The sequence below is a fragment of the Nomascus leucogenys genome, chromosome 10 (assembly GCF_006542625.1).
Source record: "Nomascus leucogenys isolate Asia chromosome 10, Asia_NLE_v1, whole genome shotgun sequence".
Lineage (NCBI taxonomy): Eukaryota > Metazoa > Chordata > Mammalia > Primates > Hylobatidae > Nomascus > Nomascus leucogenys.
In genome coordinates, this window is record NC_044390.1 from 42618043 (window position 1) to 42642388 (window position 24346).

Here is a 24346-nt window from a genome sequence, read left to right on the forward strand (position 1 = left end):
CTGCAGTCACACCATTCATCTTCCAGTTCTTCTAGTGCCCCAAGCTCTTTACACATGCTGCTGCCTCTATCCAGAAAGCTCCTGGCTCCCTCCTACTCATGATGCTCCTCTCTATCATCCTTTAGCTCTCAAAACATGTGTTACACCCTCAGAGAAGCCTTCTGCAGCCAACCTGTCTAATCTAGGGTCACCTCACCCCTACAATGCTGTCTTGTCTTCATAACAACTTGCAATCATCCTACCATTTTATTTGCATATGTACACCTTACCACCTGGCACATAAGCTCCTAAAGACAGCAATGGCTTGTTCACAGCTAGATTCTCACAAGTGTGCTGCCCAACTCTCTAGAAATCTGACATGAATGAGCCATTGTTCCAGTGGCACTGTCGTGCAAACTCAAGAAACTGGCTGCTATAGCAAGCTACCTCTCCACCTGAAAGGTGACTGGCTTGTGGAACCCTGGCAGTGGCTAAGGTATCTGTGACCTTAAGACAGATGATATGTGGGAGAAGGCAGAGATCATGGTCTCCACTTCCAAAGTCACAGCCAGGTAACAGGATTATCCAGAACTCTCCTCTCACGCTCAGGCTTGATGTGGATGGAGCACACTGGCTATTTCTCTGGGGAGCCTGTCCTTTAACTTTTACAAATCTGTTTATGGCATCTTCCACTGTACATATACACATATGTACATACACACACACATACCCACACACACACTCTTTTTCCCTCATTTCTACAATCAAATGTTTATGTTTGTTCCTTTAAAGTTTCAGGTTTTGCAACTTAATTTACCTTGCCAAAACTGATGATCAAATATGGATGAGCTGGGCGTGGGTGCTCACCCCTGTAATCCCAGCACTTTGGGAGGCCGAGGCAGGCAGATCACCTGAGGTCAGGAGTGTGAGACCAGCCTGGTCAACATGGCGAAACCCCATCTCTACCAAAAATACAAAAATTAGCCGGGCGGGGTGGCGCACACCTGTAATCCCAGCTACTCAGGAGGCTGAGGCAGGAGAACTGCTTGAACCCAGGAAATACAGGTTGCAGTGAGCCAAGATGGCACCACTGCACACCAGCCTGGAAGACAGAGCAAGACTCCGTCTCTAAAGAAAAAAACAAACAAAACACAAATATAGATGAACCCTCCAAAGATGAAGTGCCGATAAGCCTAAGAAAAGATAGTCAACATCACTAACTACCAGGGAAATGCAAATCAAAACCACAATGAGATACCACTTCACAACCACTAGGATGACTATAATCAAGCAGACAATAACAAGTGTTGGCAAAATGTTAGAGAATTTGGAATCCTCATATACTGCTCAGGGGAATACAAAATGGTACAGACACGATGGAAAACACAGTGGCAGTTCCTCAAATGGTTAAACATAAAATTACCACACGACCAAGAAATTCTCCTCCTAGGTATATATACCCAAGAGAAATGAAAAACATGCCTACAAACCAACATGCAGATGAATGTTTGGAGCAATATTATCATAATACCAAAAACTGGAAACGACTCAAATGCCTATCGATTGAAAAATGGATAAACAAAATGTAGTAGAACTATACAATGGAATATTATTCAGCCATGAAAAGGAATAAAGTACTGATACATGGATAAACCTTGAAAACATTATGTTAAGTGAAAGAAATCAGACCCAAAGTTCCCTTAATATGAACTGTACCAATTACATAAATCCATTGAAACAAAAAGTCAATTAATCGTTGCCTAAGGCTGGGGGTGGGGGTGTGGAATGGGGGAAATAAGCGATGACTGCTAATGGGTATATGGTTTATTTGCAGAGTGATGAAAATATTCTAAAATTGATGGTGGTTGCATAACTATGAATACACTAAAAACCACCAATTTATATACTTTAAATGGGTAAACTGTATGATACGTGAATTATATTTCAATAAAGCTGTTACGAAAAATATAAAGATGAATCATTCCTAAACAATTCCCTCTTCTGAGAAAAAAAAAAAAACAAACAGAAAATGTTCTGTCCTCTCCAATCCACAAAAATGTAAATCCAAATATCTACCCTTGATAATGTGGAGACACTACAGGAAATTCTTTAGGCAGATTAGTGAAGTTATTGTCTATGAAGTTCAAAGCCCAACCATTTCCATGTTTTTAGTCAGTTCAGACTGACTCAAACCATATTTAGAAATGCACTCTAGAAAAATGCTTTGAAGAATTTTATTCTCAACATTGATAAATTTAAAATACCTATCCAGGCAAAAGAAAATGCCTGGAAAATTCAGTGCTTTGCTCGGACCTTCCTTAGAACTCTACTTTTTTAGCTCCCTTTATCTGTTACCACATTACAAAGTGGAGCAACTCTGTAAGTTGCTAACACGAAAAGACACTAGTGCTGGCTCTCCTCATACCTCTCTGGCCATTCTTAGTTGCCCCTTTGAGCTACTCCTCCTCTGACAGACCTTAAGTGCTGTGCCCTCTCTGTTTCTAAGAGCAACATATTCCTTCTGGGAAGATTCCCAAATCCATCTCTCTAGCCCAGATCTTTGTCCTGTGCTCCAGAACCCAAATATTCAACTGCCTAGTGGACAGGTCCCAAAATCAAAAGTCCAAAACCAAATCTCCCAAGTCTTTCAATATGCCTTCCCAGTCTTGGCAAATGACATCACCATCTGCCTACTTGAACAAGGCAGAAACCTGGGAGTTATCCTCTAGTCCTCACTCTGCTTCACATCCAATTAATCACAGAATCTTATCCTTCCTGCCTTCTTGAGACGGAGTTTCGCTCTTGTTGCCCAGCCTGGAGTGCAATGGTGCGATCTCAGCTCACTGCAACCTCCGCCTCCTGGGTTCGAGCGATTCTCCTGCCTCAGCCTCCTGAGTAGCTGGGATTACAGGCATGCACCACGACGCCCGGCTAATTTTGTATTTTTAGTAGAGACGGGGTTTCTCCATATTGGTCAGGCTGGTCTTGAACTCCTGATCTCAGGTGATCCACCTGCCGCGGCCTCCCAAAATGCTGGGATTACAGGTGTGAGCCACCATGCCCAGCCCCTTCCTGCCTTCTCAGTATCTCTCAAGACCTTTTCCTTCTATCTTCACTGCCGTAGCAAAGCTACTGTTTTTACCTCCTGCCTGAATTATGGAGGCGCCTCCTGAGTGATCTTCCAAATGCCTGGGCTACTCCCCTCTGGATGCTGTGTGACTACTCTAGAGTCAATGTGATCACACCACTCTGCGCTTAAAATCCACTATGGCTTTCCACTACCCTTCCCAATTTTCTTACACCGCCCCAACACCACCCACTTCCTACATGTGCCATCTTCCCTCTCGCCACCTGGCCACACATTTCATTTCCACTGTCTAGAAAGCTCTCTTGGCTCACTCTCATTCCTCTTGGATGTCTAACTTAGGCATCACTTCTTCTGAGAAACCACTTTGACAGACTGAGCGAGGGGTTCCTCTGCTGCCGTAACACCCTGTTTTTAGCCCCATCTTAACATTAACTCTACTGTACCGTAACATGCTAGATCACAGCTGCCGGTTTGTTCTGTGTTTCCCTGCGACCTTCAACCCCCAGGACCCCTGAGCTCATTCAAAACAACCAAGGGTGCTAAGCACGATGTAAACATTTAACAAATATTTGTTGAATTATTAGTTCATCCTCAGTATTTATTTAATGGTATTTCTTTACAACATTCATGAAGTCACCCTTGCCAACCACGGAGGCAGTAGTTAGATGCTAGAAATAAGGTTCTGCTTAAAATAAATAAATAAGCTGGTGAAGACATGCCACGTCCACACAAGTATTCCCCAAAGAAATGCACCAGTCACTAAGTGTCTATGATGTGCCAAGCATTATACTTGGAGCTTTAGATATCAAATATCTTGAAACAGCTGACATTAACTGTAGGTAAGAGCCAGGCACTGTGCTATGCACTTTACATGTTATCAAATTTATTTATTTATTTTTTTCGAGACAGGGTCTTGCTCTGTTGCCCAGGCTGGAGTACAGTGGCACAATCTCGGCTCACTGCAATCTCCACCTCCTGGGTTCAAGCGATTGACCAGCCTCAGACTCCCAAGCAGCTGGGAGTACAGGAGTGCGTCACCACACCTGTCTAATTTTTGTATTTTTAGTCGAGACAGTTTTCACCATGTTAGCCAGACTGGTCTCAAACTCCTGACCTCAAGTGATCCAACCTCCTCGGCCTCCTAAAGTGCTGGGATTCCAGGCGTAAGCCATCACACCTGGCTGTATTATCAAATTACAAGGTTATCACAATGACCCCATAAGGTAGGTGAGGCATCTCACAAGATGAAGTGAGTTCTTCATGTTCTCACCACACGGCTAAGGTAATGGTCACCACACAGCTAGGTCTGGGACGTGGCAATCTGCTGCCAGAGGTTGAGCTCTCCATTCTTGCACCATCCCACCTCTGTCAAATATCCAGACCATGGCACTCTGTTTACCACTCTTAGGAGATGGTTAAGGCTGTCAGCTTCTTGGAACTGACGAGAAGCTGAGTTGGAGCCATGAAAAGTGACTCTCTCTAGGAGATCACACTCCATATCACTGCTGATGATTCCCAAATTCAACTCTCCACTCAAGACCTCCCTCTCCAAGGACCAGACCCAGGAGACATCTCCGCAGGGTCTTCAAGTTTTACCCTTTCACAGCCAGGCACAGCAGCTCACGCCTGTAATCCCAGCACTTTGGGAGGCCGAGGTGGGTGGATTACCTGAGGTCAGGAGTTTCAGACCAGCCTGACCAACATGGCAAAACCCTGTCTCTACCAAAAATACAAAAATTAGCCAGGCATGGTCGTGGGTGCCTGTAATCCCAGCTACTTGGGAATCACTTGAACCCAGGAGGCAGAGGTTGCAGTGAGCCAAGACTGCATCACTGCACTCCAGCCTGGGGAACAGAGCAAGACTATGTTTCAAAAAAAGTTTTACCCTGGCCGGGCGCGGTGGCTCAAGCCTATAATCCCAGCACTTTGGGAGGTCGAGGCGGGCGGATCACAAGGTCAGGAGATCGAGACCATCCTGGCTAACACGGTGAAACCCCGTCTCTACTAAAAATACAAAAAATTAGCCGGGCGTGTTGGCGGGCGCCTGTAGTCCCAGCTACTTGGGAGGCTGAGGCAGGAGAATGGCGTGAACCCGGAAGGCGGAGCTTGCAGTGAGCCGAGATCGCGCCACTGCACTCCAGCCTGGGGGACAGAGAAAGACTCCGTCTCAAAAAAAAAAAAAAAAAAAAAAAAAGTTTTACCCTGTCACCTTTCCATTTCCCACTCCTCCTGCTATATTTACTGCCTTGCTTGGTCAAAGGCACAATCAACTTTTAACCTAAACTTAAGGTGTTATTCCAGATGGTCCCTGTCCTGTTGTCTAGCCTGTCCTTTCAATCCTGCCAATCCCATTCACCACAGTGCCTCTTCTATAGCAACTGCTCCATAAATGTTACCTATTATTATTACATCCTAAATGTTTCTCATTCCCTCTTTTACCCTTGCACTACTCAGCTTCCAAGGAAATTGACTTCCAGAGCAAGCAATATCAAGGCACAGAAGCTGACAGAATGCCTTCTATGAGAACAAAAAGCCAGCCTGCCAAAGGCTCAGGCCCTAGTTTTTTTGTTTTTGTTTTTGTTTTTGAGACTTGCTCCATGCCCCAGGCTAGAGTACAGTGGCAGGATCATAGCTCACTGCAGCCTTGACCTCCCTCAAGTGAACCTCCCACCTCAGCCTCCTAAGTAGCTCAGCTGATTTTTATTTTTTGATTTTTTGTAGAGATGGGGTCTCCCTACATTGCCCAGGCTGGTCTCAAACTCCTGGACTCAAGCGATCCTTCTGCCTCGGCTCCCAAAATGCTGGTACTACAGACACAAGCCACTGTGCCCAGCTCCTAGATCTTTCAATGAAAGTGCACAGAAGGGGCTGGGCGCGGTGGCTCACACCTGTAATCCCAGCACTCTGGAAGGCCGAGGCGGGTGGATGATGAGGTCAGGAGATCGAGACCAGCCTGGCCAACATGGTGAAACCCTGTCTCTACTAAAAATACAAAAAGTTAGCTGGGTGTGGTGGCACACACCTGTAGTCCCAGCTACTAGGGAGGCTGAGGCAGGAGAATCGCCTGAACCTGGGAGACAGAGGTTGCAGTGAGCCAAGATCACGCCACAGCACTCTAGCCTGGGTAACAGAGTGAGACTCTATCTCAAAAAAAAAAAAAAAAAAAGTGCACAGAAGGTATACCTGAACACTAGCTGAAGCTGATAGAGTACAGCATACTCTAAGTAGCAAACTAAGAATTATGAGAATGTCAGATATGAAAATAGAAACTAACAAATGGCTTCAATCCCAAGGAATCAAACATTCTATTTTATTCCATTTTATAAATTAGTAATTAGTAATTCAATTCTTTAACACAGTGGTTCTCAACAAGTGGGGAAAAGTATAATTTTGTGTCCTTCTCTGCCCTACCAACATCTGGCAATGTCTAGAGATGTTTTGGTTGTCATACTGGGCAAGTGGTAGTGGGTAGCATCCAGTGGGTAGAGGCCAGAAGTGCTGCTGAACATCCCATAATGCACAAGACAGCCCCTACAAAGAATTATCCACCCCAAAATGTCAACAGTGCAGCTCTTAAGAATCCCCGATAATCTAATGCTTTGAGCACCTTCCATATTCAAGTTAACTAATGTATAACAAGTTACTTCTTTCTGGGGAGATGACACAAACTTTCTCCATAAATTAAGCTATAACTGGTCCATAAGCTAAGAAAAGCCATCATCAAAAAAGAGACTGATAAATGCTAAATAAGTCGTTTAGAAAACAAATGCCATGGGTTCAGAGGAAGGAGGGTGCCATAGAGGCTGAGGCCCTCCTCAAAGATCTGAGAGAGCCGACTGGGCTCCTCAGCTCACTTCAAGCTGCCTGTCAAGGCCCTCTAGAGAGTAACCACAATCCACCTTCCTATCCTTACCTGCAACAGGGCCTGTCCCTTCAACTTAACCTTCCCTCAAGCTGCAGAGGCCACAGGGCCATGACATCCCACCCACATTGTTACTGCTGAAAAAAGCCCCCACCTCCTTCACAAAAGTGCTGTCCTCCAACTAAACAGCAACCCCTGTCTCCACCCACAAGGCTGAGGACATGATGTCACCTCAACCCAATCACAAAATCATGTTCCTATGACTCCTAGAGGAAGAAGGTAGTGAAAAGACTAAGGTGGAAAATGCCTTAAATGGCTCAGGCCCTAAGGCCTTGTCCTCTGCCACCTAAAATCACTGCTTAGCAGCAGCCAGCCAGGAGCCACCTCATTTCCTGTGCAACTGCAGTAAAAATAGGAAGTGGGGGAGGAAGTTCACAAAGCAGAAACAAAAGTAATCACTGCCTAGCTTCCTGAACACAAATCACTGAGCAGGGAGGGTATCATTAAAACATCACAAGAGAAAGGCGGGCACGGAGAGCAAGGCCAGAGGAAAGGAAGTGACACTTTGGGGTGGGGTCCACCAAGCCCAGACTATTTCTGTGCCTGAGACACTGCTCCAAAAGGAAAACTGGACAAAACTGGACACTAGCCTATTCTACAGAAATGGCTTCCATGGAATTAATACTAAAGCATGTTCACTTGAACACATGCAAAAACTGAACTGTTCTAGCAGAATAAAAAATACCAATGAAAAAGTTTTAAGGAGGCCAAGATTAAACTACTTTTCTAGTCAAGAGGTAGCTACCAAAACAAAACAAAGGTCAGGTGTGGTGGCTCACACTGTAATCCTAACACTTCAGAGGGCCGAGGCAGGAGGATCATTTGGGCCCAGGTGTTCAAGGTTGCAGTGAGCTATGATCATGCCACTGCACTCCAGCCTGCATAACACAGCGAGGGCCTCTCTCGAAAGAAAAGAAAAGAAAAGAAAAGAAAAGAAAAGAAAGAAAAATAAATTTTAAAAACAAAACAAAAGAGCGACTATATAATTGATGGGTTGACAAAATCCGAAGACCATGTTATCCTATATTGAGCTATGAAAACTCAGGCAGATAGGAAAAAACTACTGAATAAACATTCTAATCAGTGCCAGAATCTATCACAAGTAAAATAAAGAGGCTTCTACAACCATCCCCACCCCCAACACAGGACAACCCTGGGAGGCTCCAGGCACCCAGGATGCAGTGGGAAAGGAGACAGATGCAGCACCTGCTCGCTACCAGTCTCACGTGGGAACAACCTGCTTCCACGTGGTGATCCATGACCGCCTCTGGTACTGACATTTGCTCTGTAACAATTTACCACCACAAACCATGGCGTTCCTCTATGAAGCCAAAGCAACTTATCATTAGCGGTTCTGAAGAGCTTTTATATTTGGTAATCTACAAACAACTGATCATTTCATTTAAGCAGAAGAACAACTTTTCTAACCGCAAGGTCAACAGAGCCAAAATTTACTCTCAAAATAACAGGTTTTAAAAAAATTGGTCAAATGTGCTAAGTAGTCATATAGGTAAAGAACAGGCTTAATTTTGTTTCAATTGAGGGGTGGTTTGTTGTTTTTGCTTTTATTTTTGGTGGGGGAGGAATAGGAAGATCAACGTGTAACTTTTTTTAAACGGTCACTACGTTAATAAGTAAAAAAGTAAATGAAACGGGTAGTAATCACCACACATTCGATTTCTTTTTTCTTTCTTTCTTTTTTGTTTTTTTAAGAGACGGAGTCTCACTGTGTTGCCCAGGTCAGTCTCAAACTCCTGGACTCATGCAATCCTTCCACCTCGACCTCCCAAAGTGCTGGGATTACAAGTGTGAGTCACTATGCCTGGCCTCAATTTCATACAAAGAAAAATAGTGAACATTTAATGAAAAAAAAAATCCAGTATTACTTGGTCCTGATGAGGATAGACCTAGCTGTCTGTCTGATTTTCTGGTAACAAATGGACTTAACTGTACTCTAAGACTGTTGTTTTAGTCTTATGAAGTCAAAAGCTCACTCTCAAAACCTGCTGCCATCAAAACAAAACAAAACAAAACAAAACTAGTATTAGAATTCTTGAAGGAATTCTATTAGAGGAACACTGTGAGCCAAAAAAAAATCTTTGTTAAACAGAGATCTTCAAAGGAAGAAGAAACAAAAAAGGGGGCAAATCCCTGCCAAGAAAAGTTTTGTCTACAAACACATACAAACCACCACCTATCACCAAAGGATGAACAAAGCTGGCTCCTAAACTTCCCAAAAAGTTTGCTCAGGTAAAATGAAGGTTTCATCTATCAACTAAAATAGTATTGGACCATTAAAAATTTCTGCATCAAATGTGCCCAAGTACTATGAAAACATTTGTGACAACAAATTGTGTTGCTGGTAGAAATTCAAGTGTAAATCAGGGAGTGCAAACAATTTATTTCTAAGTAGATTTTTTTTTTTTTTTTTTAATCACAAAGCACCGGGTGCAGTGGCTCACGCCTCTAATCCCAGCACTTTGAGAGGCCAAGGCGGGTGGATCACGAAATCAGGAGTTCGAGACCATCCTGGCCAACATGGTGAAACCCCGTCTCTACTAAAAATACAAAAATTAGCCAGGCATGGTGGCAGGCGCCTGTAATCCCAGATACTCAGGAGGCTGAGGCAGAAGAACTGCTTGAACCTGGGAGGCAGGGGTTGCCGTGAGCCAAGATCACCCCACTGCACTCCAGCCTGGGCGACAGAGCAGACTCCGTCAAAAAAAAAAAAAAAAAAATCACAAACCAATTATATAATTTATTCAAACCTAATTTGTTAAAAAAAAATCAATAATCTACACCAGTTAGAAACTTGCGGTTTATTTTTGTTACAGTGTGGTACAATGTGCAAAAGCCCAGGTATCCAAAAAAAGTTTTCAAAACTTGTAAAAAAAAAAAAAAAAAAAAAAGGTTGGATTACTGAAAATTGTGTCCATTAGAAAGTTATTCAAGAAGACTTAAAATTCTATTTTTTGTTTTTGTTTTTACTTATTTTTTTAAAGACAGGGTCTTGGCTGGGCGCGGCGGCTCATACCTGTAATCCTGGCACTTTGGGAGGCCAAGGTAGGAGGACTGATTGAGCTCAGGAGCTCAAGACCAGCCTGGGCAACACAGCAAGACTTCGACTCTACTAAAAAGTAAACCAAAAAAAATCAGCCCAGTGTGCTGGCATAGATCTGTAGTCCCAGCTACTTTGGAGGCTGAGGTAGGAGGATGGTTTCAGCCAGGGAGACTGAGGCTGCCGTGAGACCCTACAGTCTCTTGCTCTGTTGCCAAGGCTAGAGTACTGCAGTTGTGTGATCGCGGCTCACTGCAGCCTTGATCTCCCGGGCTCAGGCAACTTCCCACCTCAGCCTCCCAAGTAGCTGGAACTATAGGCACACACCACCATGCCCGGGTAATTTTTTAATTTTTTTGCAGAGACGGGGTTTCGCTGTGATGTTCAGGTTGGTCTCGCACTCCTGGCCTCAAGCGATCCTCCCACCTCGGCCCTTCAAAGTGCTGGGATTACAACCTTAAACTACCACGTCTGGCCCAAGAAAACAAAAATTCTATACTGCCACTCTTAACAACTTTGCACTATGGAACCTATCCAAAATTAACTTCAAATGGGGAAAATAAAACAAGTATCCAGAAGCTTATATATAAATAGGTAAATCAAACTATAATTTAGAAATTTTTTTTCTCACTATGGAGAGGGATTATATAAATTTTAGATAAATTTAAGATTCAAGATCATTTCTGAGAATTTAAGGCATCCATAAAAAATTCTATCAATAAATTATAACATCTCTTCCAAGCTGAGAACACTGACTCCAATTTTGCAAACCCAGCAAACCTTCCCATCCCTCAAAAAGACCAGAAAGTCACCTGGTGCAATGGCTCACACCTGTAATTCCAGCACTTTGGAAGGCTGAGGTGAAGAGATCGAGACCATCCTGGCCAATACGGTGAAACCCCATCTCTACTAAAAATGCAAACATTAGCTGGGCGTGGTGGCGCACGCCTACAGTCCCAGCTACTCAGGAGGCTGAGCCAGGAGAATCGCTTGAACCCCGGAGGCAGAGGTTGCAGTGAGTCGAGATCGCGCCACTGCACTCCAGCCTGGGTGACAGAGCGAGACTCCTCAGCCTCAAAAAAAAAAAAAAAAACACAACAGAAAATCAGAGTCACAGCCAGGAAGCCCATTCTTCCCTAGAAATATTTCAGCAGGTCAAACATTAAGAAATGAGAAAATTCTAGGTGATTCCTCACCATCCACTCGCTAGGCAGGGAAGACAGCCCCAGAGAGCAGGCCCGCAGTGGTTCACCTCCAGGCTGGCTTCTGGCTCTGCCACTTATCTGCGCCATGAGCCTTCACATACTCAAACGTTCACCAAGGTTCTCCTAAGTGCATAGCACTGCAGTGGTGAAGAGACAGACATAATGCTTGCTCTCAAGGAGCTTACCGTTAATAAGGGAAAAGGAGAAAATGCTCAGGTCCTTGCCTTTCAGGTAGATGCTCCAGTACAAAGAAACTTCATGGAAACCACGCACTTCCAAAATGCAGTAGTTACTGGTATGGGTATGGGAATCAGACAGATCTAGATGTGAATTCCTGCTCTTAGTAAACATCAGCTGAATAAATGGCACTTACTAACTTTGAGCAAGTCACCTAACTCTTGTGCCTCAGTACTGCTGAGGATTAAATCCATAAAGCACAGCCTCTGCCATACCCTCAGTCTCTGTAAATGAAAGCTACTGCTCTGAAAGAGGCCGTGGATTAGTAAGAGGGTAGCATTTCATCTTCCACTGCAATTCTTAATTCTGGTCTTCTACTAGTCAAAAACAAACTCCCTCGAACCCCCAAAATCTGTAAGTTAAAACAACTTTCAGAAATAAAACTTACCTTCCTGCAGCTCTGGGCCCAACTCCCAAGTCCAGGCAACAAACTAAAAGAAGTAATGCCCTATGCGCTGGAGGGGAAAGAGGTCATGGCTCCTCCCATTTCCCTGCCCACCACTCCCTCCTCTTTCAACCCCAAGCCAGAGGCAAGAACAGAAGGGACACAGTTGAGCAGGGGCATCACCTCGAATTACAAAGTACATTAGAAAGTGACTCAAGCACAAGGATATAGCGCATTTTCTCCCTCCTTGACACCCAGGAGCAGCACAGGTCCTTGTGGCTGGTGAAAGGAACCACTTCCGCCTCTTCTTGCCTAGGTCACCAGAGCCTGCGGCACCCAAGTCTGGGAGCCAAGCCAGCTTTCCCCAGCCTCTGTTCCCATGCACATACATCCACCTCGGGGACCTGGGGGTGGGGTGAGGGAAGACGCAAGTATTTCCAGGTTTTCTAGCCATAATTAGCATCTCACTAGTACTTAATCCCAAAATCATTTTTAGTAAGAAAATCATATTTTTTTTTCAGGTAATACCTTGCTCTAATTCTACTTTCAAAAATCTTCCCATTATGATTCTTTGCAACTGTCAATTTGAAAACACACTTAACTGACAGTGGCGCAGACACCAGGAACATAATTAAACTGACTTAAACAAAAAAAGAAAGAAAAGCCACACTCTATCTAGGCACGAATCCTAGAACAGACTCACGGTTAATGTAGAGGCCTGCGACAAGAACACTCACTGGCAACACTGGCTATGAGCAATAACCCACGTGCCCTGCATTACGAGGATTGTTAAATACATCACACAGGAACACCTCACAGCCATTCCAAACATCAAGGCAGAGCAACCACACTTCACTGAGTCAAAGATGACATCATTTACAAATCATATCATTGTCTCATATACGCCAAGAAAAACTCTGCCATATAACAATGACATGCCGACTGGGCGTGGTGGCTCACACCTGTAATCCCAGCACTTTGGGAGGCCAAGGCAGGTGGATCACAAGGTCAGGAGATCAAGACCATCCTGGTTAACACAGTGAAACCCCGTCTCTACTAAAAATACAAAAAATTAGCCGGTGGCGAGCACCTGTAGTCCCAGCTACTCGGGAGGCTGAGGCAGGAGAACGGCGTGAACCCAGGAGGCAGAGCTTGCAGTGAGCTGAGATTGTGCCACTGCACTCCAGCCTGGGCAACAGAGTGAGACTCCGTCCCCCAGGAAAAAAAAAAAAAAAAAAAAAAAAGACATGTCATGTGATGACATGTCCCAATTTCAGGCCTCCTCAAAGCTCTTGTCCTGTTTCTGACTCCTCTGCCTGCCTCAGGCTGGCTGGGACACACAACCTTGGAAAAAGTCCCTTTGTGTTATTTTCCCTCTAGAAATTACACATATTTAACATCCACCATTTTGATGAAACCATCTTGGGCCACCTCAGTTCCCAAGGAGCCATTCTGACTCCTGCAGCCTCTGCTGTCTCTGTCATTCGCTGCATGCTCTCCCTTTCCAAATGAACTGGGAGCATCAGAGACAGAGGCTGAACACATCTTTACACTTACGGTCATGCACAGCACAGGGACAGAGCAACAGAGACAATGACAAACACATACCTCCTGGGAACTGTTCCAAGGACTTTACAAATATTAACTCAGTAATGCCTCACTACAACCCCAGGAGGCAGGTATTACTACCTCCTCATTTTCAGAGGAGGTAAACTGAGGTCAAGGCAGGGGCAGGCCTTGAACCCAAGCCGTCTTGCACAGTCCTCACTCTTAACCTCTATGCTACATTCACTCTACACAACAGCCATGTACATCATAGACATTTATTTTAAAAGTTATTGTTACAATGAAAACATAGGCCGGGTGCGGTGACTTGCGCCTGTAATCCCAGCACTTTGGGAGGCCAAGGTGGAGGGATCACTTGAGGTCAGGAGTTCGAGACCAACCTGGCCAACATGGTGAAACTGTCTCTACTAAAAATATAAAAATTAGCCAGGCGTAGTGGTGGGCGCCTGTAATCCCAGCTACTCAGGAGGCTGAGGCAGGAGAATCGCTTGAACTCAGGAGGCAGAGGTTGCAGTGAGCCAAGATTGCACCACTGCACTCCAGCCTAGGCAACAGAGCAAGACTCTGTCTCAAAAAAAAGAAAAGAAAAGAAAATACATATACACAGGGGAAAAAAATCACACCATACAAAATGGTATGCAAAGAAAAAGCTAACTCAGCCTAACAGCCTGGTTTCCTGGGGTCTCATCCCAAAAACAACCACTGTTTCTTTTCTATCATTCCAGAAATTATTTCTGTACTTATAAACCTATTTCATGTCTATCTATCTATCTATCTACCTATCGAGAGAGGGAGACATTTATTATTTTTTGAGATGGAATCTTGCTCTGTCACCCAGGCTGGAGTGCAGTGGCACAATCTTGGCTCATTGCAACCTCCACCTCCCAGGTTCAAGCAATTCTCCTGCCACAGCCTCCTGGACAGCTGGGATTACACAGGCACCCACCACCACGCCCAGTTAATTTTTGTATTTTTAGTAGAGGTGGGGTTTCACCATGTTGTCAGGCTGGTCTCAAACTCTGGACCTCAGGTGATCCGCCCGCCTCAGCCTCTCAAAGTGCTGGGATTACGGGCATGAGCCGCCATGCCTGGCCTATATATGTATTTTTAAACAAACGAGCTCATATTACTTCAAAAGTGGATAAATTTTTTAAAATTAGAAAAACACAAATGGGCAAATATACACTGTTCTGCACCTTGCTTTTTCCACTGATTTCTCTGAGCTTGATCCACATCTGCACCTGTCCTGTTTTTATTAAATTCTAAGATATAAATACTTTTACATTTTAACTTCGTGGTTTTTCATGAAGTCAGAGGATCTTAGTGTGCTTGGAATTCATCAGGAAACAGGATCACAAAAAGCTTTTAAACATAACTGGGAGTTATCTTGTCAGCCGTGTGCAGGCTGAATCAAGAAGCAGAGGCCAGGAGAGGTGGCTCATGCCTATAATCCCAGCACCTTGGGAGGCCAAGGCAGGCGGATCACCTGAGGTCAGGAGTTCAAGACCAGCCTAGCCAATATGGTGAAACCCCATCTCTACTAAACATACAAAAATTAGCTGGGCGTGGTGACGCATGCCTGTAATCCCAGCTACTTGGGAGTCCGAGGCAGGAGAATTGCTTCAACCCAGGAGGTGGAGGTTGCAATGAGCTGAGATCGCACCACTGCACTCCAGCCTGGGTGAGAGGGAGACTCCGACTCAAAAAAAAAAAAAAAAAAAAAAGCAGCAGCTGGGCGTGGTGGCTCACACCTGTAATCCCAGCACTCTGGGAGGCCAAGGTGGGCGGATCACAAGGTAAGGAGTTCAAGACCAGCCTGGCCAATATGGTGAAACCCCGTCTCTATTAAAAATACAAAAATTAGCCAGGCATGGTGGCACTCACCTGTAATCCTAGCTACTCGGGAGGCTGAGGCAGAAGAATCGCTTGAACCCGGGGAGGCAGAGGTTGCAGTGAGCCGAGATCCTGCCACTGCATTCCAGCCAGGGTGACAGAGCAAGATTCCATCTCAAAAAAAAAAAAAAAAGGCAAGGAGACCTACCAGGTGACATGTGACAATACCACACGTACCACCGGTAAGTACCTATTTCAAAGGGTTGTTGTGAGGATTAAACAATGCAATATAGACAAAGCTCTCAGCATCAAACCTGGTTAGCGCAGTGAGTCGAAGGACTCAGCACAGGACCTGAAGTGCTGTTAGTGCCCGGTTAGATATTGTTATTAGTTATTCCAAGGACTGCTCCCACTTTCCAATGTCATTTCCCTCTACTCCTTATTCATATCTGTCCAGACTCTACCCTCAATCTCCAGCAGTTCAAATACCTCATGCTTGCTCTCACCTCCACACCTTTGGACATGTCATGCCCCTGCCCAAGAGTCCTCCCCTCTTGCTGTGGCACTGGACTTACTTTTTCCCACAGTACTCAGCTCAAGAACAGCCTTCTCCAGAAGTCTCCCCTGAGAACTGCAGGCTGGATTCCCTGGATGAGCAGTTTAGGAAGAGCTTATCTGTCATTACTTCCCAATGTCTGTTTATCAGCTTATTCAATGCACCCAGAAACAGGCAGTTCCATGGGGACTGATTATTTAGGCTATCTAAGTTCAAAGAAAACTGATGTATGAACCAGAGGCCAGTTAACTACTTTATGAATACCAACGAGAGCTAATACTCTCATTGAATACTTAGCACAGGTGCCGGGTAGCACACTCAGAGCCCTCACTGCAACACTAAGAGAAAGGTGCTACTATTATCCCCATTCTACAAATCAGAAAACTGAAAGATTAGCCAGCATCCCAAGACCAGGATCTGATCCAAGCAGCTTAGATGCAGAGCTCTCAACCACTCACATTCTCTCCTTACCAAAAATCTCCACGTGCAGCTATCTTCTACTCAGATGGTACTGGGAGAACAGACGCTAAGCAAGGGAGAGACCCTTGCAGCCAGAGGCAACAACAGGGACACGCCCATCTGTGCGTTAGTGAAGATGGCTTTGTGGAGGGAACGCTGCACACTGCTCCTCTGGTCAGGAACCCAGACAGTGCTATACACACACCACCTAATTCTTCTCTTGGACCCGCCACCCCAATTTCCAGACACCGTCCCAATCCTCTCCCAGAAACACAAGTATTTCTTCTGAGGATACAAAATTAAGTTTAAGCTTTCTGGCTACAAACACATTCCATGCATGCCTTCCTGGGGTTATAGCTGGGTCAGTTTGGTTGAATTTAAAGTTTTCCCTGAGATTCTTCAAACTACATTTACAAAATAACTTTTGACTTACATCTTTTCTATAGCTAATGTGTATAACATTTATTCTGATTTCATTCTCAGATGATCATTCATTCCTTCAACAAATACTTCATCATTTCCACGCACTGTGTTCTAGGCCCTGGAGATCAAAGCAGTGAACAAGACACGCAAGATCTCTGAAACCTGGGAGAGGTTACTTGGTGTCTCCCTTTCTAGGCACTTATAATACTTTATGACAATTGCTTATTTGGCATTCTTCCCAGGATGTGCTGTCCAGCTCTGTATTCTGATCTTCTGGTAAAGTAACTGGGCCATACTGTAGGTACTCCATAAATGTGAGCTAACTCAATTCTTGACTAAATTCACTGGGTCTCCTCTTTCACATCCAGAGTAGGACCACATTAAGCCTGAAATCCCTTAAGAAAAGGTACAAAATCTAAATCAAGGTGTAGGGATAGAAAGCAAATGGCAAATACAATCCATATCAAGAAGGAAGACGTGATTCACCAGCTGGTAAGAACCTTAAGAATCAGAAAGGACAGGACACCTTGATAAGTGATATTTATTTATTTATTTATTTACTTATTTATTTTGAGACAGGGTCTCGCTCTGTTGCTTGGGCTGGAGTGCAGTGGCAATCACAGTTCACCGAATCCTTAACCTCCTAGACTCAAGCAATCCTCCGGCCTCAGCCTCCCAAGTAGCTGGAATTACAGGCACGGACCACCACACCTAGAAAATTTTGGAGTCTCACTATGTTGCCTAGGCTGATCTCAAGCAACCCTCCCACCTTGGCCTCCCAAAGTTCTGGGATCACAGGCATGAGCCCCTGTGCCCGACCTAAAATTCATTTTTTTAAGAGACAGAGGTCTCACCATGTTGCCCAGGCTGGTCTCCAACTCCTGAGAGCAAGTAATCCTCTCACTTATCCTCGCAAAGAAGTGATATTTATTTTCTTTTCTTTTTTTTTTTTTTTTTTTTTGAGACAGAGTCTCACTCTGTCGCCCAGGCTGGAGTGCAATGGCAAGATCTCTGCTCACTGCAAGCTCCGCCTCCCAGGTTCACACCATTCTCCTACCTCAGCCTTCTGAGTAGCTGGGACTACAGGCGCCCATCGCCATGTCCGGCTAATTTTTTATTTTTTTTAGTAGAGATGGGGTTTCACCGTGTTAGCCAAGATGGTCTCGGTCTCCTGACCTCGTGATACACCCACCTCGGCCTCCCAAAGTGCTGGAATTACAGGCGTGAGCCACTGCGCCCGGCCAGAAGTGATATTTTCTTCACCTGGAGAAAGTATGGCCTCAGGAACATGTCCAGGAGTTACTGAGCAGGAGAAAAAGAATTGACTTGCAGAAAACTCTGAGTCGGGGGTCACTAAGTGGTGGCAGAGGTAAAGAAATGAGGTGGTTCTCTACCCAGGACTCATATACTGGGTAAGTGGGAAGGAACATGTTTTGGAGGGGGGGTAAGAGGTACAAAGCTAGGCTTCAGAAAATGCCCCAAGGTAGATATATGAAGAGAAGCAGTAAAGACAAATGGGAAAGTGCAGTCACAGATTTCAAGAAATGACCACACTAGTTCCAAGTCAAGAAGGCCAATCAAGGCCGGGCGTGGTGTCTCACGCCTGTAATCCCAGCAGTTTGGGAGGCCGAGATGGGTGGATCACTTGAGGTCAGGAGTTCAAGACCAGCCTGGACAACATGGTGAAACCCCATCTCTATTAAAAATACAAAAACTAGCTGGGGGTGGTGGCACAGACCTGTAATCCCAGCTACTCGGGAGGCTGAGGCAGGAGACTCGTTTGAACCCTGGAGCCAGAGGTTGCAGTGAGCTGAGATCGAGCCACTGCACTCCAGCCTGGGCAACAGAGAAAGACTCTGTCTCAAAAAAAAAAAAAAAAAAAAAAGAAAGAAAAAAAAGAAAAAAGAAGGCCAATCAATGGGAGATTCACGAGAGCAAGAAAGAATAGCTCACCATGCCAAATACCTGAGATCAAAGTCAAGGAAAATAATTAAGCAATAGCCACTGCATGCATCAATTAGGGGACCCTCAAGAGGGCAGTTTCAGTAGAGTTAAAGACATCTGAAGCACAAGCACAACCTGTTGCTGTTTTTCCTTAATCCAAACACAACATTCAGGCTCTCTGTGAACTTACACTTCAGAGAAAACGGCAACCTGCTTTTCGATAACTCCAAAACAAATCAATTCCTTATCTAAACCAACATTTTTTTGCCTACCTAGGAAGATCATCATTTTTCACCGAGGACAAAGTTACAGGAGGAAAAAAGAGAGAGTGATTAGCCAGGTGTGGTGGCTCACACCTGTGATCCCAGCTCCTAGGGAGGCTGAGGCAGGAGAACTGCTTGAACCTGGGAGGTGGAGATTGCAGTGAGCCAAGATTGTGCCACCACACTCCAGCCTCGGGGACAGAAGGAGACTCCGACTCAAAAAAAAAAAAAAAAAAAAGAGAGTGGACACCCAACCCATGTGATATCCCAGTCTGCTAGCTTTCAGAAACAATTATTTCCTATAGACTTGGAAGACCCACTTGACACATGGATCCTGATGTATTAGGCTATAGGTTTTCAACAGAATAAACATTTATTAAAATTTTCACAGAATCATGTGCAATTTGCTTAAAAAAAAAAAAAAAAAAGGATGCTTAAAACATGGTCTTCCAAAAATCCGGAGATAATTTTAGATCGAAAAATCTAAGCTTGCCAAGGGAATCTGAGAACTTTTCTATCTTGGTCTCCAATGCTAACCTACGTATTTGTGTGCAAAAATAGAGGAAGATTAGAATCTCAAATGCCAGACTGAAAAGTTGCCACAACAAACCTGAACTCTTCATATGGAGTTTGTTATCTTGTCAGCAAGAAAGCAAATGAAACGGCAATAAACTAAACTTTTTGCTTTAAAAAGAAAAAAAAAATCTCAAACATGAAATATTCCCTGGACTTGTGTTGGAAAATGATTTTTTTTAAAACAAAATATTGTGAAGATATTGTAAAAAGAAAATACTGTGATTTTTAAAGAAACTTGCAAACATCTAAGCATACACAAAATCTAAATATGAACTTTGTAAGTAGCCCTTACAAACATAATACTTAGAACTTTTGGTCTAAAATATGATAAAATGATAAAGCTTACATATTATTCAATAAATCTGGAACTGACTAGCCATTTACAAAATATTTCATATTTTAAACCAAGAATGAATTTTAGGTAGACTAAAGGCAAAAAAGTAAAACCATGAAATGATGAGAAGCAAACATGAATTTTTGTTTTTTTTTTTTTTTTTTTTTGAGATGGAGTCTCACTCTGTTGCCCAGGCTGGAGCGCAGTGGCATGACCTCACTGCAACCTTTGCCTCCGGGGCTCAAGCGATTCTCCTGCCTCAGCCTCCCAAGTAGCTGGGACTACAGGAGCGCGCCACCATGCTTAGCTAATGTGTTCTTTTGTATTTTTTTTAGTTGAGTCCGGGCTTCACCACGTTGGCCAGGCTGGTCTAGAACTCCTGACCTCAAGTGTCCGCCCGCCTCGGCCTCCCAAAGTGCTGGGATTACAGGCATGAGCCATCGCGCCAGGCTGGAATTTTTTTTTATGACAATGACACAGAAAAATTGTCCAAATAGGTCAAAGGAGAAAAAAACTATGTATTCTTAAAAATTGAACGTTGCGGCCGGACAAGGTGGTTCACGCCTATAACCCCAGCACTTTGGAAGGCCGAGCCGGGCGGATCACCTGAGGTCAGGAGTTCGAGACCAACCTGGTCAACTGGGCGAAACCCTGTCTCTACTAAAAATACAAAAATTAGCCGGGCGTGGTGGTGGGCGCCTGTAATCTCAGCTACTCGGGAGACTAAAGCAGGAGAATCGCTCGAACCCGGGAGGTGAAGGTTGCAGTAAATCTAGATCCCGCCACTGCACTCCAGCCTCGGTGACAGAGCAAGACTGTCTCAAAAAAAACCAAGTTACCTTTGACCCCATTTGTAAATTTATTCTAAGATAATAATCAGACCAGGTGTAGTATCTCACACTTGTAATCCCAACACTTTGGGAGGGGAAGGCGCGAGGGTCGCTTGAGGCCAGAAGTTTTGAGACCAACCTGGGCAACAGTCTCTTATTAAAGAAAAAAAAAAAAAGACCATATCAAACAAATCCTTCCGGCAGAACTGTTTATCTTGTGACAAATTGGAAATTATCTCAATGCTTATCAGTGGTTAAATCACATACTGTAAAGTCCATAAAAATAACAATACCTATCTGTATGTATTGATTATCACCAAAATGTTAGCAGTGGTTGTCACTGAATGGTAGACTGGCAGATGACTGTCATTTTCTACCTTAGACTTTTTGTGTCGTCTTGAGTGTTTTGCCAGGAGAGCAGAATTAACCGCTTTTATAATGGGGATGAGGGACCAGAACAAGCTATTTTCAAACTGGAGGCCCCCGAAGCTGAGTCTCTGGAAAATTTCTAAAAAGTCTAAACAAAATTCTTATCATGCCAACCAGGCACGCTTCTTTCCTCCCACCGCGCGGCGCAGGAAGACACACCCCTGACTCTGCGCTCGCCCATCGGGCTCGGGTCCTCCACGCTCAGCCCCGGCCCTCCCGGTCCCCGCGGACCCTCCCTCGGGCCCAATGCGCCAGCTGGCTCCGCAGGGCCGGAAAAGCGCGTTCCTCGGCAGCCTGGCGCCGCCGGGAAGGTGCGCGCAGCCCGCCCGGCAGCTCCGGGGTGGCGTGAGGGCCGCCTCCCCGGCCAGCTCCAGCGGACCCCGGCGCCAGCAGGCCGCCCTCCCTCCGCGGGCTTCCGGGAGCGGGTCCCGGCGCCAGCGCGACCTCCCGCGCCCTGGCGACCCGAGGGAGCGTCCCCTTTCCCCGCCTGACGGGCGCCGACCCGCGCCTGCGGTGCCGCGGCCGCCGAGTCTCTGCCGCGCCCCCAGGTCCCGGTTTCGCGCCAGGAGGCCCCTCCGGGCTTCCGTCGGCCCGGCCAGCGCCCGCAAAGCCCGGCGTCCTCCACAGCGGGCGGGCAAGGGGCGGGAGCCCGCAGCCCCGAGCGGAGCGGCGCCCCGCGGGCCCGTCTCGCTGTCTGCCCTGGCTGCGGCCTGCGGCCCTGCTGCCCACTGCCCACCGCCCACCGCCCGACCCCGCCCGCCAGCCCCCGCCTGCGCCCGCCGCGCCCGCTCCTCACCTGCGACTCGCCCCGGCCCCGAGCGCACCGCCTTGGACCGGCTGTGTACACCGGAAGTGACGTCTCCGGTCCGGCCCCGCCCCCGCCTCGGGCGGACGCGGGGCGGCTGCGGATCCCGCGCCTAGAGCGGACTCTCCACTCGCATTAGTGGGGAGGGGGCGCCCCGGAGCCTCCTCTCCTGGGACCCTGGGCCCCCAAGCGGGACGGCCGGGTCGGAGGTTGAGGACTGGCGGCCAGAGCCGCAGGTCCACCCAGATCCCCCACCATGGCTTAGCCCCCGGGCGGGAGGGGTCGGCTGCGTCCTCCTGGATTTATTACTGAAATTGATTACTGGCGTATGGAGTGTTTCCTAGATGCCAGGCCCCGACGGGCACTGCAGGAACGGGTAGTGCTCTCTTCCGCATAAGTTTATTCCTTAGTGGTAAATACTCAATACCATTGTCACAAATCCGGGTGATAATACAGTACCAATGGTGACAAGTGGTAGGAGGGGAAAGAGTAAGAGGGAGGGAGGGAGTACCCTGACCTAGTAGAGGAGAGTGAGCCGGAATTCCCCCAGGGAAAGAGCAGGAGCTGAGGTCCTAAGGGGTAGAAGGGAGAAAAAAAAAAAAAAACTGAAGAAGTGGAGAAGGGAGGAGAACACATTAGCAGAAGAAACAGCAAGTGTCTTCCAGTTCTGTGGGTTTTGTTTGTTTGAGACGGAGTCTTGCTCTGTCGCCCAGGCTGGAGTGCAGTGACGTGATCTTGGCTCGCTGCAACCTCCACCTCCCGGGTTCAAGTGATTCGCCTGCCTCAGCCTCCCGAATAGCTGCGATTACAAGCGTGCGCCACCAAGCCCGGCTAATTTTTGTGTAATTAGTAGAGACGGGATTTCGCCATGTTGGCCAGGCTGGTCTCAAACTCCTGACCTCAGGTGTTCCGCCCCCCTCGGCCTCCCAAAGTGCTGGGATTACATGCCTGAGCCACGAAGCCAGGCCCAGTTTTGTGTTCTAATAATAAATCAGAGTGGTGAGAAGTTAGGTCTTACTTGACAGTGTTGCAAAACTAATGAGTTTTAAGCAAGAGGTGATTTGTCCATACTTGAGAGTGTAAAGGGGTTACTCTAGCTGCAGTGTGGAGAAGGAAGGACTAGGGAGGGGAGGCAAGAGTGGATGTAAATGTGTACACCCATGTTCATGTTAGTCAGAAAGTGGAAGCAACCCAATGTCCATCCACGGGTGAATGAGTTCACAAAATGTGGTATAAACATAACAATAGAATATTGCTCAGCGCTGAAGCAGGCCGGGCGCGGTGGCTTACACCTGTAATCCCAGCACTTTGGGAGGCCAAGGCGGGTGGATCACCGGAGGTCAGGAGTTCGAGACCAGCCTGACCAACATGGTGAAACCCTGTCTCTACTGAAAATACAAAATCAGCCAGGCATGGTGGCGCATGCCTGTAATCCCAGCTACGATGCAAATAGATGAGCTTTGAAGACATTATGCCAAAAGAAAACAGTCACAAAGACAAATATGCTATGATTCCACTTACATAAGGTACGTAAAGTAGTCAAAAACATAGAGACGGGTCAGGCATGGTGGCTCATGCTTGTAATCCCAGCACTATGGGAGGCTGAGGCAGGAGAATCACCCGAGGTCAGGAGGTGGAGGCCTATAATCCCAGCTACTTGGAAGGCCAAAGCAGGAGAACAACTTGAACCTGGGAGGCAGAGGTTGCAGTGAGCTGAGATTGCGCCACTGTATTCCAGCCTTGGCGATGAAGCGAGAGTCTATCTCAAAAAAAAAAAAGAGGCCGGACGCAGTGGCTCACACCTGTAATCCCAGCACTTTGGGAGGCTGAGGTGGGCGGATCATGAGGTCAAGAGATCGAGACCATCCTGGCTAACATGGTGAAACCCCGTCTCTACTAAAAATACAACAAAAAATTAGCCGGGCGTGGCTGGGGATGGTGGCTCAAGCCTGTAATCCTAGCACTTTGGGAGGCCAAGGCGGGTGGATCACGAGGTCAGGAGATCGAGACCATCCTGGCTAACACGGTGAAACTCCGTCTCTACTAAAAATACAAAAAATTAGCCAGGCATGGTGGCGGGCACCTGTAGTCCCAGCTACTCGGGCATGAACCCGGGAGGCAGAGCTTACAGTGAGCCAAGATCGCGCCACTGCACTCCAGCCTGGGGGACAGAGCGAGATTCCGTCTCAAAAAAAAAAAAAATTAGCCAGGCGTGGTGGCGGACGCCTGTAGTCCCAGCTACTCTGGAGGTTGAGGCAGGAGAACTGCGTGAACTCGGGAGGCAGAGCTTGCAGTGAGCCGAGATTGCGCCACTGCACTCCAGCCTGGGTGACAGAACGAGACTCCATCTCAAAAAAAAAAAAAAAAAAAAGAAATATAGAAGTTCTAATATTTTCTCCCAGTATCCCAATGGATTGCCTTCCCATACTATGGGGTACGTGAACCTCCCTTTGA

The 24346-nt window shown here is 46.2% G+C and overlaps 1 protein-coding gene across 2 annotated transcripts in view; it reads right to left on the bottom strand.

Moving 5' to 3' along the window:
• The window catches only part of KIAA0355 (KIAA0355 ortholog), a 99146-nt gene extending 77185 nt beyond the window's left edge, over positions 1 to 21961 (bottom strand). The window contains exon 1 of one of the 2 annotated variants that reach the window (XM_030820217.1): positions 21884 to 21961. The gene's annotated coding sequence lies outside the window, so the exon portion shown is untranslated. The remainder of the gene's footprint in view (positions 1 to 21883) is intronic. The other variant, XM_030820215.1, reaches the window with a different exon arrangement.
• Positions 21962 to 24346: the final 2385 nt, after the last annotated feature.